The sequence below is a fragment of the Erinaceus europaeus genome, unplaced genomic scaffold (assembly GCF_950295315.1).
Source record: "Erinaceus europaeus unplaced genomic scaffold, mEriEur2.1 scaffold_1123, whole genome shotgun sequence".
Lineage (NCBI taxonomy): Eukaryota > Metazoa > Chordata > Mammalia > Eulipotyphla > Erinaceidae > Erinaceus > Erinaceus europaeus.
In genome coordinates, this window is record NW_026647616.1 from 1 (window position 1) to 12,137 (window position 12,137).

Genomic DNA, 12,137 nt, shown 5'->3' on the forward strand with positions numbered 1-12,137 from the left:
GGGTGTCCATTCCATCTTTTCATTGCGTACGCATCTCTTTCTGAGTGCCTGAGGGTGACAGATGGACATCGTTTAATTACCTCATTGGGTCAGAAGCGACAGGGACAAACACGGCTTTGATCTGTGTTAGGCTATGTGGCATGTTCTATTCCTCTGTGCATGTTGTCACGCTGAGAAGGTCTTGGGATTCTGACCTAGAGTAGTCAACTGATAGTATAACTCTTACATTTATTTTGCAGGTACCTATTTGGTTCAATATGTACATTTGTCATGATACTCATTGAATGTTTTTCCCATATTTGAACACAGCTCTGGATTCAGGAATCTAAAACTCTGAGCTGGTCAAGTTCAGGTCAACAAGATTTTCTAGATTTATGAGTCAACTTTCTAGAGTTCTGCATTCCCACCTCTAAGGTAAGTCTACCTTTCTCCTCCACTCCGATTAACTCCAGCATGGGTATCCAAAATGTCACTCAATAATATTCCTCTACTTTCTATAAAAGAAATGACACAGTGTGTACAGTGGGGTGAAGAGAGCAGGAGGTTAAATATGTTTGATGAAATAAGTAAAGTGAGAAGTGAGAAATAACTACCAGGTAGTTTCACTCATAGGTTAAAAAATAAAGTTAGTTGAAATAAATGACCTTGTGGGGAAAAACAGGCAAACTAATCCTTATATATTTATTTACTTATTATTTTTTAGAAATTTATTTATTCATGATAAAGATAGGAAGAGAGAGAAAGAAGCAGACATCCCTCTGGTACATGTGTTGGCAGGGTTTGAACTCAAGACCTCAAGCCTTAGAGTCTAGTGCCTTAGCCACTGCGCTACCTCCCGGACCACCAAACTGATTCTTAAATTCTATGAAAATGATGGTGGCTGTCAAAGGGTGGAGGACTTAAGAACGGGATAAGGAGGTTCTATCTGGTGGTGGATACACTGAATTATACTCACACAGAGGTGTGAAATTGCACTCCGTAAATCTTAACAGTATTGCAAACCAATCCAGTTTTTGAAAAAGAAAAGGCAGTGCTCCTATAGAACCTTGAATAAAACCTGTCTTCTCTCTGGAGCCATAAACTCCATGCAGGCAGGGACTGACTATCTTTCATGTTCTCTGAGGAATCCTCCTTCCTTTTTTACTTCTTTTTTAAATATTTATTTTATTTATTCCCTTTGTTGCCCTTGTTGTTTTATTGTTGTAGTTATTATTGTTGTTGTCGTTGTTGGACAGGACAGAGAGAAATGGAGAGAGGAGGGGAAGACAGAGAGGAGGAGAGAGAAAGACAGACACCTGCAGCCCTGCTTCACCGCCTGTGAAGCGACTCCCCTGCAGGTGGGGACCTGGGGCTCGAACCGGGATCCTTATGCCAGTCCTTGTGCTTTGCACCACCTGCGCTTAACCCACTGCGCTACAGCCCGACTCCCAGAATCCTCCTTCCTAATGGAACTGGACAGACATTTGTTGACTCCGTTAATAAGTAAACACACATAACCTCATATTCCTCAGGAGACAGAAGTGAAAAGGGTTCAGAGTCACCACTGATGGCTGAACACAAACATCTTTGGTTCTCTTGACAGAGAAGCCTACATCTGGTTTCACATTATTCGTTATCTTACTGATTATGATGTCACTCACTACATCTTTGAAACCGTACTGTAGATTCCTGTGGATTTCTGGGTGTTTTGTGAATATTTCTTTCATCGGAGGGGTTTCTTCACCTACTTGTATAAATTTTCTTTGCTTTTTAAAAAATTTAAAAAAAAAATTATTTATTTAATCCTTTTTGTTGCCCTTGTTGTTTTATTGTTGTAGTTATTACTGTTGTTGTTATTGATGTCATCATTGTTGGATAGGACAGAGAGAAATGGAGAGAGGATGGGAAGATAGAGAGGGGGAGAGAAAGAGAGACACCTGCAGACCTGCTTCACCACCTGTGAAATGATTCCTCTGCAGGTGGGGAGCCAGGGGCTCAAAGCGGGATCCTCCTGCCAGTCCTTGCACTTTGCGCCACGTGCACTTAATCCGCTGCACTACAGCCCGACTCCCAAGTTTTCTAGTAACATAGTCAATCACTATATTTCAAGTTTCCTTGCCAACGGGAGAAAAGTCCAAATTCCCCTTCATGGGTAAATAATGTATTCTTAAAAAAACCCAAGACATACTAGCTAGCTCTTGGGGAAAAATACATTCATCTGGTCCAGATAATTTGTCTTTGGGAAAAGTTCTAAAATACACCTTCAGACATCAAGTTTTAGAATGCTAGCAGACCTTAAAGATGACCTGTGTGTGAAAGTGTTTATAATGAAGTGGTGGGACAGAAACTAAGTTTTCCTTCTATTTGTTTTGAGTAGGTCAGTCCTCTGTCTGCCTGATCTGAGTTGGGTGTTTGAGCACCACGCCTTCCCATAGGCCTCTGACTTTGACGTCAGCAAATTTCATTAGCTGATGTTTGCTTAGCCAAAGAGAACATAGGAGAGGCAGAAGATGGCTTTAATTAACTGTCTGCCCACATGCCAGGTGCCGCTCACTGCCACTCAGACTGAGATTGGCATCTAATAGGCCAGTCTAGCAAGAAAATAAGGAACAATAAAAAAACCACATGCAGAAAAGCAGCGAGGCTGTATCAACATTGCTTTGGTGTGGTCGAGTCATCTTATGTTTGGAGAGGTTGACTTTAGATCTTAGCAGAAGATCACTTTTGCACACTGTGACCTATTTCCAAGCTTTAAGTAGGGATAATAACACAAATTCTCAGGATTTGCCTTAGGAGAAGAAACACTTATGCAAACCATATAACATGCTGTGATCATTCAATCACTAGGGCGTATTATTTTTGACACTGCAGAGGGAGACAGGGCTATGTTTGGTCATTCCTGTTGTATATTCAATTGCAACACAGTAGTCAATTGTTTATATGAGTTAAAAGAAACTATTATCTGCCGGGTAGACTCAGGAATAGATTTTGAAGATAAAAAAAACCATATATGTTCTTTATATCTCTTATTCATCAAATTTGTCTTGTTTGGTTTTGCTTTTTTCTGAGATACACATTCATTTATTTTTAATTTTTACTCATGATTAAATAATGGTTAACAAGATTGTAAGATAAGGGTGTGTAATTCCATACAGTTTGCAACACCAGAGTTCCATGTCCCATCCCCTCCATTGGAAGTTTCCCTATTCTTTATCCCTCTAGGAGTATGGACCAAAGATCTTTATGGGGTACAAAAAGGTGGAAGGTTTGACTTCTGTAATTTCTTCTCCATTGGACATGGGTGCTGGCAGTTCTGTCCATACCCCCCCACCCCCAGCCTCTATCTTTCCCTAGTTGGGCAGGGCTTTGGGGAGGTGAGGTCACCTGCCCAGGGAAATCAGGATGGAATCATAGTAGCATCTGCAACTTGGTGCCTAAAAGGTGGTAAGATATAAAGCAGGACAAATTATTTAATAAACAGAAACCCACAGGTAGGAATAGAGCAGATGAAATTAGGGGTCCTCATGTGGAAAGAAGCTAGGAAGTTTGTTTTGGAAAGAAACATACATTTATTTATTCATTTATTCATTTTTGGCCAGCAGGGCCTTACACCTGCACAATTCTACCGCTCCTGGCAGACTTTTTCTTTTCTTTTCTTTTCTTTTCTTTTAATTTCAGATGGAAAAAGACAGGGAGAAGGACAGACAGAAAAGGTGAGATACCACAGCATGCTCGAAAATGCGTGAACTTCCTTCTCCTCAGTGCCTTGCATGGGGATCTAGGTGATGCAGGTAATTTGAACCTAGTACCTCCCATATGTAAAGTGTAAGGTCTACTGGATATAAGGCCTCTGGAACAGACTCCTTATAAATCAACCCTTACTTGGAACTGAGGTTTTCAGAAATGGGTGAAAAAAAACAAACATCTTTTTGTCACATGGATGGGTTTTCAAACACAATGCAGGTAGCTGCTGCACTATTCTGCATGGCTCCTGTTTCATTGGTGCTGACTGAACTGTGCCTCCAGGAGAATGGTTTAAAGCCAAGGTCAAGGCCACCTCACAAACACTTGTATGTGTCTACCTGAGCAGCCCTTTACCCCATCTTCAAGAGATTTCTCTTCTGATGCAATCCTAAACTATTTTAGAAGGACATGTAATGTTTCCTGAGGCAGGAAATATCAACAGAGAATTTTTTTTTTTTGGTGAGCCAAACTAATGTAATTGTGATTGTGGGTAAAGCCTTCGACAATCTATCACAGAACTGCTGACCAGATAGAAATAAGATCTTTACAAGGACAGAAATGGTAAACCCAGATATACTGAAAGGGTTGAAAAAATAAAGACAAGAATCTAGTAAGCAGGACAGGGAGAGGAAGGGACAAGCTGACCAAACTGAAAGCATCAGTGTTTACCTTTGCTAGAGACTATACCAGATCTGTATCAAAATTTGGATTATCCCACTCAGAAACCCCAACAAAACCTGAGCCAACCAGAAAAAGTTGCACTGGATAGACAGCTTTCAGGTGGACATGAAACAGAGACATGCTTGTCTCTCCAGGGTAGAAGCTACAGCTTGGGGCTTGGGAGCTGAAGGAAGGTTTGCATTGAATTCCAGATACCTTAATGTTGCGGTTTGTGACTCACAGCATGCAGATGGAGTCAACAAGGAGGAAGTCGATTAACCTTAACGGGCCACAGAAAGAGCTCGTGTTCTTAAAGGATTCTGGGTCCTGAGCAAAGGGAAGGTCCGGCTTCTATAGGGGACTGTGGACTGAGGATAGAAAGCATCCTTTGCGGGACTAGCTTCGCGGGAGAGAGAGAGATGATCCAGGAACCAAGCTCGTGGTGGTAGCAATACAAATCTTTATGCAGCTGGACTCTCCAGAGTTGGGTGTGAGCACGGAGGGTTAAGCCATGTGGCGCCAAACCACAATGGCCACCTCCCGCTCTGCACGCCAGCCCTTCTCCAGGCCAGGACGCAGGAGAGAAAAGAGAAGAAGAGAGCAAAATGAGGAACGCATATGGCTTTATAAGGTAAAACCAGAAGTGGCAAGTCAGGAACAGAGATGGCTGGGAAAGGGGGTGGAGAAAACAAAGAGCAGGAAGGTAGAAATCATCCATAGCAACGGTTGCTAGGGTTTTAACTAGGAAAGATGATAGATCAGGCAAAACAATGATTATATAAATAGGCCACAGTGTCAGCAATGGAGCATGGTGCGGAGCAGGGGGGCGCTGGCTTAAGGCCCCACAATCCTTACACAAGCAGAGGCTGCAAGGTTAAGGAGGTGGGACTTAGACCCATTGCTCAGGGCCTGACTGCGTTAGTTATTGTCTTTTCCTGCCCTCAGGATTTAGAAAGCTCCATGTCTTGTCAGGATAATACACACACCACTTGAGGAGGGGAAAGGGGAGGCGGGAAGATTACCTTTCTGAAAGTCTCCTGGTATCCGGGGCTTCTTTTCTTCCTCCAGTATGGTTAATTAACTCTATCTTTGTCTTTTTTTTTTTTAATTTTTTAAATTAATTTTATTTTTGAGAGAGATGAAGAGAGGAGAGAGAGAGAAAAACCAGAGCACTGCTCAGCTCAGGCTTATGGTGGTGCAGGGGATTGAACCTGGGACTTCGGAGCCTCAGGCATGAGATTCTGTTTGCATCACCATTATGCTGTCTCCCCCACCCTCTATCTTTGTCTGGACATTTTCTTTTCCACTTCACTAATCTTACACTTATATCACTGGGGTTTCAATTAGGGTTGGAATTTCTAGCAGATGTCATCTTGGTGACTTTTTCTTCTTCTATCTTGCTGAGGGCAGCCTTGGTGGTGGAGGTCTTACCAAAATTTCATCTCCATAGTAACAGACCTGGAGGGAAAATGCCTGTGAATCTTCTGAGGCCTCAACAAACACCCACTCCCCAGTCACCGCACCACGTGCAAAGCTGACGCAGCTAGCCATGGGACCTGATAATCCAGCCGAGAAATGGTGGAAACATCTATGTATGAGGACCCAGGCAACAACAGCAGAGAAGGAATAGTGGCAGTATTTGTGTTTATAATGTACTTTTGGCAGACGGACTCTGGAAAGTGATTTTGTCACCATTACTTATTGTAGCACTCTTTACAGTAGACAAGACCTGAAGCAACCCACGTGCCCAGTGACAGATGAGTGGATTAAAGAGTTATGAGTGCGTATATATGAAATACACAAGACTTGATGGTCAAAAAGATGACATATTCTCTTGTTATACCATGAATTCAGAAGGAGAAAGACGAGTACCAGATGATCGCACTCACAGAAAGTGATATAAATGGACATCTAATCTTTGATAAGGGGGCCCAGAGCATTAAATGGAAGAAGGAGGCTCTCTTCAATAAATGGTGCTGGGAAAACTGGGTTGTAACATGCAGAAGAACGAAATTGAACCACTTTATCTCACCAGAAACAAAAATCAACTCCAAATGGATCAAAGACCTAGATATCAGACCAGAAACAATCAAATACTTAGAGGAAAACATTGGTAAAACACTTTCCCACCTACACCTCAAGGACATCTTTGATGAATCAAACCCAATTGCAAGGAAGACTAAAGCAGAAACAAACCAATGGGACTACATCAAATTGAAAAGCTTCTGCACATCCAAAGAAACTATTAAACAAACAGAGAGACCCCTCACAGAATGGGAGAAGATCTTCACATGCCAGACATCAGACAAGAAACTAATCACCAAAATATATAAAGAGCTCAGCAAACTTAGCAACAAAAAAGCAAATGATCCCATCCAAAAATGGGCAGAGGATATGAACAAAACATTCACCTCAGAGGAGATCCAAAAGGCTAACAAACATATGAAAAACTGCTCTAGGTCACTGATTGTCAGAGAAATGCAAATTAAGACAACACTAAGATACCACCTCACTCCTGTAAGAATGGCATACATCAAAAAGGACAGCAGCAACAAATGCTGGAGAGGTTGTGGGGACAGAGGAACCCTTTTACATTGCTGGTGGGAATGTAAATTGGTACAGCCTCTGTGGAGAGCAGTCTGGAAAACTCTCAGAAGGCTAGACATGGACCTTCCTTATGATCCAGTAATTCCTCTCCTGGGGTTGTACCCCAAGGACTCCATAACACCCAACCAAAAAGAGGTGTGTACTCCTATGTTCATAGCAGCACAATTCATAATAGCTAAAACCTGGAAGCAACCCAGGTGCCCAACACCAGATGAGTGGCTGAGAAAACTGTGGTATATATACACAATGGAATACTATGCAGCTATTAAGAACAATGAACCCACCTTCTCTGACCCATCTTGGACAGAGCTGGAAGGAACTATGTTAAGTGAGCTAAGTCAGAAAGATAAAGATGAGTATGGGATGATCCCACTCATCAACAGAAGTTGAGAAAGAAGGTCTGAAAGGGAAACTAAAAGCAGGACCTGACCAAATTGTAAGTAGGGCACCAAAGTAAAAGCCCTGTGGTGAGGGGTAGATGTGCAGCTTCCTGGGACAGTGGGGGGTGGGAGTGGGTGGGAGGGATGGGTCACAGTCTTTTGGTAGTGGGAATGGTGTTTATGTACACTCCTAGCAAAATGTAGACATATAAATCACTAGTTAATTAATATGAGAGGGGGAAAATCAGTTGTATGTCTCAAAGTTTCTCAAAACACAAACTGAATCTTTTTAATCTACAGGCTGTGTATTTGATATGCAGACTCTCTCAAAAGCCTAGACCAAGTAGATTAGAAGCATCCAATAGCACAGCTATATACAAGATACTGGGTACTGTACAGCAAACCATAACAAAAGGACTTTTCAAAGTTAACCCAATTAACAAATAATGTGATGATAACATTAACTATCGATTGTCCTTTTGAACTTTAAGACAGCAGGAACCTCACATCTCCACTATAGAGCCCCTACTTCCCCCAGTCCTGGAACCATTGGATAGGGCCCACTTTCCTGTATGCCTCTCCCAATTCATATCAAATAATATTGCATCCGCCGACCACAACCTAACCAATGCAACCATTGCCACCTCAACATGCTTCACTTCAGACTGTGTCTACAGACTTCACATGTGGAATGACAACCCTTCAGCTTCATTACTCGGGTGAGACCTTTCCTTTTATAGTATTCTCTAATTCCATCTCAGGTGGTTCACTTTCTAACAAAGTCCCCAAACCTAGATATACACCAGTTTCTGTGAGAGAGAGCTTATGTTAACATGTATCCATAAACTACTGCAAAATATATACCTGAAAGCAGAAGTACACTAGAGTTTGCAGTGAGTACCTCCCTAACACTTCCTCTCCACTATTCCAAGCTTTGGGTCCATGATTGCTCAACAAATTGTTTGGCTTTGTATGTTAACTCTCTTTTCAATCACCAGGTTCTAGATGCCATCAGGATGCTAGCCAGGCTTCCCTGGACTGAAGACCCCACCAATGTGTCCTGGAGCTCAGCTTCCCCAGAGACCCGCCCTACTAGGGAAAGAGAGAGGCAGACTGGGAGTATGGACCGACCAGTCAACGCCCATGTTCAGCAGGGAAGCAATTACAGAAGCCAGACCTTCTACCTTCTGCAACCCTCAATGACCCTGGGTCCATGCTCCCAGAGAGATAGAGAATGGGAAAGCTATCAGGGGAGGGGGTGGGATATGGAGATTGGGTGGTGGGAATTGTGTGGAGTTGTACCCCTCCTACCCTATGGTTTTGTTAATTAATCCTTTCTTTGTAGGGTGTTTTTTTTTAAATTTTTTTTTATATTTTATTTTATTTATTTATTCCCTTTTGTTGCCCTTGTTGTTTTATTGTTGTAGTTATTATTGTTGTTGTCGTCGTTGTTGGATAGGACAGAGAGAAACGGAGAGAGGAGGGGAAGACAGAGAGGGGGAGAGAAAGACAGACACCTGCAGACCTACTTCACCGCCTGTGAAGCGACTCCCCTGCAGGTGGGGAGCCGGGGGCTCTAACCGGGATCTTTATGCCGGTCCTTGTGCTTTGCGCCACCTGCGCTTAACCCGCTGCGCTACAGCCCGACTCCCAATTAATCCTTTCTTAAATTAAAAAAAAAATTAAAAAAAGAAAGTGATATAAAGAAAGGAAAGGCAACAGGCAAAACCAAACCCCTTAAGACTGACAACTGAATAGGGAAACTGGAGGGGCTTCTAACTGGAAGATGGTCCATCAATGGAGGGATATTGGTGGTGGGTATAGTGTGGAAGAACATATTTGGAAGAGTTAGGGATAAGTACCCTAGCACATATGAGATCTATGCTTTCCCTTCTTTCCTTTCCTTTCCTTTCCCTTCTTTCCTCTCCTTCCTTCCTTCCTTCCTTCCTTCCTTCCTTCCTTCCTCCCTTCCTTCCTTCCTTCCTTCTTCCCTCCCTCCCTTCCTTCCTTCAGCACAGAAGCTTCCGTCAGTTGGGTGAGGACCAGGCTTGACCTTGGTTTTCACGCATGTCAGAGCAGCACACTGTCCAAAGGAACTCTGTTGCTGGCCCCATGTACAGTCTTATTACCTCACTACAAGATACAAAATGTATAAAAATATTGGAAGAAATGCTCTACTACACTTTTTAAAAAACTTTAAAAACAGTATTTATATATTTCCCTTTTGTTGTCCTTGTTGTTTTTTATTGTTGCTGTAGTTATTATTGTTGTTGTTATTGATGTCATCGTTGTTAGGACAGAGAGAAATGGAGAGAGGAGGGGAAGACAGAGAGGGGGAGAGAAAGACAGATACCTGCAGACCTGTTTCACCGCTTGTGAAGCGACACCCCTGCAGGTGAGGAGCCGGGGGATCGAACCTGGATCCTCACGCCGGTCCTTGCGCTTTGCGCCACCTGCGTTTAACCCACTGGGCTACCGCATAACTCCCCTACTCCACTTTTAATCACTGTTTAGGTTTCACACCCACTAGAGTCAGCTGTGCATTTTTAATGTGTACAGTTAGAATCTAAAACAACACTGTTAGTAAAGGGCAAGTGCCAGGTAGTTTGAAAAGACAAGAGGAGAGAGAAGAAAAGGAAGCGTCCAAAACAGAGAAAGAGAAAGGGAAAAATAAAGAAGGGATTGACATTGGCTTAGCCAAAATATCGTCTTAGATATCAGTAAGCAACTTTGGGCATAGGTAACTTTGGCTTACCTAAGTTTTATTTTTACACAGCTTAAAATGGGAGCTAATATATACTATGCTGATAATTAAATTTGTCATGCTTGTGAAGGACCTGGAAGATTACCCAGTACTTCAAAGGCACCAAGTAATATTAGTTGTCACGTCTCTTTTTCAAACCTGTCTTCTCATCCAGTGATATGTGGGAGGTGGCTCTCACGGGAGCACAGCACAGTCATCTCTCTCACTTCCTGTCCAGGGATATCAAGTTAAGGCTTGGGACTTGCTAGGGATGGGCAAGTAGGGAGAAGAGTCACTTCCTGGAAATTGGCAAAGAGTACTGCTTCGGGGTTTCTTATGCAACCCTTCTTTAGAAACATTCATCAACCATTAAATATTGTAGACATTTACCATCAAACCACTGGGTAGCTATTGGAAATTTATCCTGAGTTCCAATTCTCTTTCCTTTCAATTAGAAAAAAATGAACAAAACTCAGTCCGACAGGGATTTTTGTGTCAAATAACATCATGATAAAATGATTCAGATAAATGGTAGAGAAGGTGCCATGAGTTTTCTCTTAAGGTAGAACTCTCAGGTCACTGCTTTTCTGAGTAATATGAGGACGTAGAAAACCCCATGTTGAACATCTCAAGTAGAATAAGGGAGCTATTTTCTCACAAAATACCCATAGATAAAGACACACTGAGGGGGCTGGTCAGGCGGTAGTGCACGTGGTGCTCCCCACCTGCAGGGAGCGGTGAAGCAGGTTTGCAGGTGTCTGTCTTTCTCTTCCCATCTCTGTCTCTCCCTTTTCTCTCAATTTCTCTCTGTCCTATCCAACAACAACAGCAACAATAACATAACGACAACAACAAGGGCAACAAAAATGGGAAAAACTGGCCTCCAGGAGCAGTGGATTCGTGGTGCAGGCACCGAGCCCCAGCAATAACCATGGAGGCAAAAACAACAACAACAACAACAACAAAAAAAAACCACTGGGACCTATACTAGGAGAAATCAAGGATTTAACAACAATAAAACTGGAAGCTATGCATTCAGGGGTCTGAATGTACAAGGATAGACAGGTTGGTAAACCAAAATGATAATCCTAAGTGGTTATGTATGTTATACCAGGGGTTAGTACAGAATTGAGGTATCAAGAAGCCTATCTAGAAGCCTATCTAGAACTGAGGTATCTAATTTACACTTTGAGGTAACCTGAGGTAATCTACATTACGACTGGCGAGTACTTAAATTATGAGTTGTTCAGATTGAGACATTCTGTAAATAATAACTACATGGGAGATTTTTTTTTTTAAATTGCTACCAGGGTTAGCTCTGGGGCTTGATGCCAGCGCTATGAGTCCACCCTTCCTGACAGCCTTTTTTTTTTTTTCTTTTCTTTCTATTTTATTTGATAGGATAGAGAGGAGAAGTTGAGAGCGGTGGGGTAGATGGAGAGGGAGACAGAAAGGTAGACATCCATGGACATTCACTGTTCATGAACTGTCTACCCTTCAACTGGTGAGTGGGAGCTTGAACCCAGGTCATCTCGCTTGGTAATATGAGCAATCCTATTCTGAGCACCAACACACGGCCCCCACATGAGATTTGGAATACAAAAGTTAGTTGACCAAATAAGCTATTTTATAAACAGTTGTGTTGTGATCATTGTGTGTCATCATTATCATTTGTATGGACTGGATTAAATGAAGTCTAACGTTAGCCTCATCAGGTGATACCTTGACTGGCCAAGGTGAACACCTTTTTGTAAATGTAGCTCCTAAAATATTTAAACTTGTGTTATTCTTATATGGACCATTGTATACATTGCTTGGAGAGATGTTATACATGTGTTTAACGTCCTTTATTCATGTCTTAATTCGATTTCTTTTCTCTCTGTTGTTATGTTGTATTTATTATTCTGGGCATTTGAACCATTTATCAAGTAAGTTGAGCATATATTCTCCCAATCTATATATTTTTGCTTTTCTCAATAATATCTTCTTTTTAAACTTTTTTAAAATTATATTTATTTATTGGA

The 12,137-nt window shown here is 42.0% G+C and overlaps 1 long non-coding RNA gene across 2 annotated transcripts; it reads left to right on the top strand.

Moving 5' to 3' along the window:
- Positions 1-324: 324 nt before the first annotated feature.
- Positions 325-11,764, top strand: LOC132536390 (uncharacterized). 2 transcript variants are annotated; one of them, XR_009547989.1, is made up of 3 exons: positions 325-414; positions 3,658-3,770; positions 11,515-11,764. It is a non-coding gene; the product is annotated as an uncharacterized LOC132536390 (long non-coding RNA). The 2 variants fall into 2 exon arrangements; XR_009547988.1 differs by lacking the exon at positions 11,515-11,764 and adding an exon at positions 4,627-4,751.
- Positions 11,765-12,137: the final 373 nt, after the last annotated feature.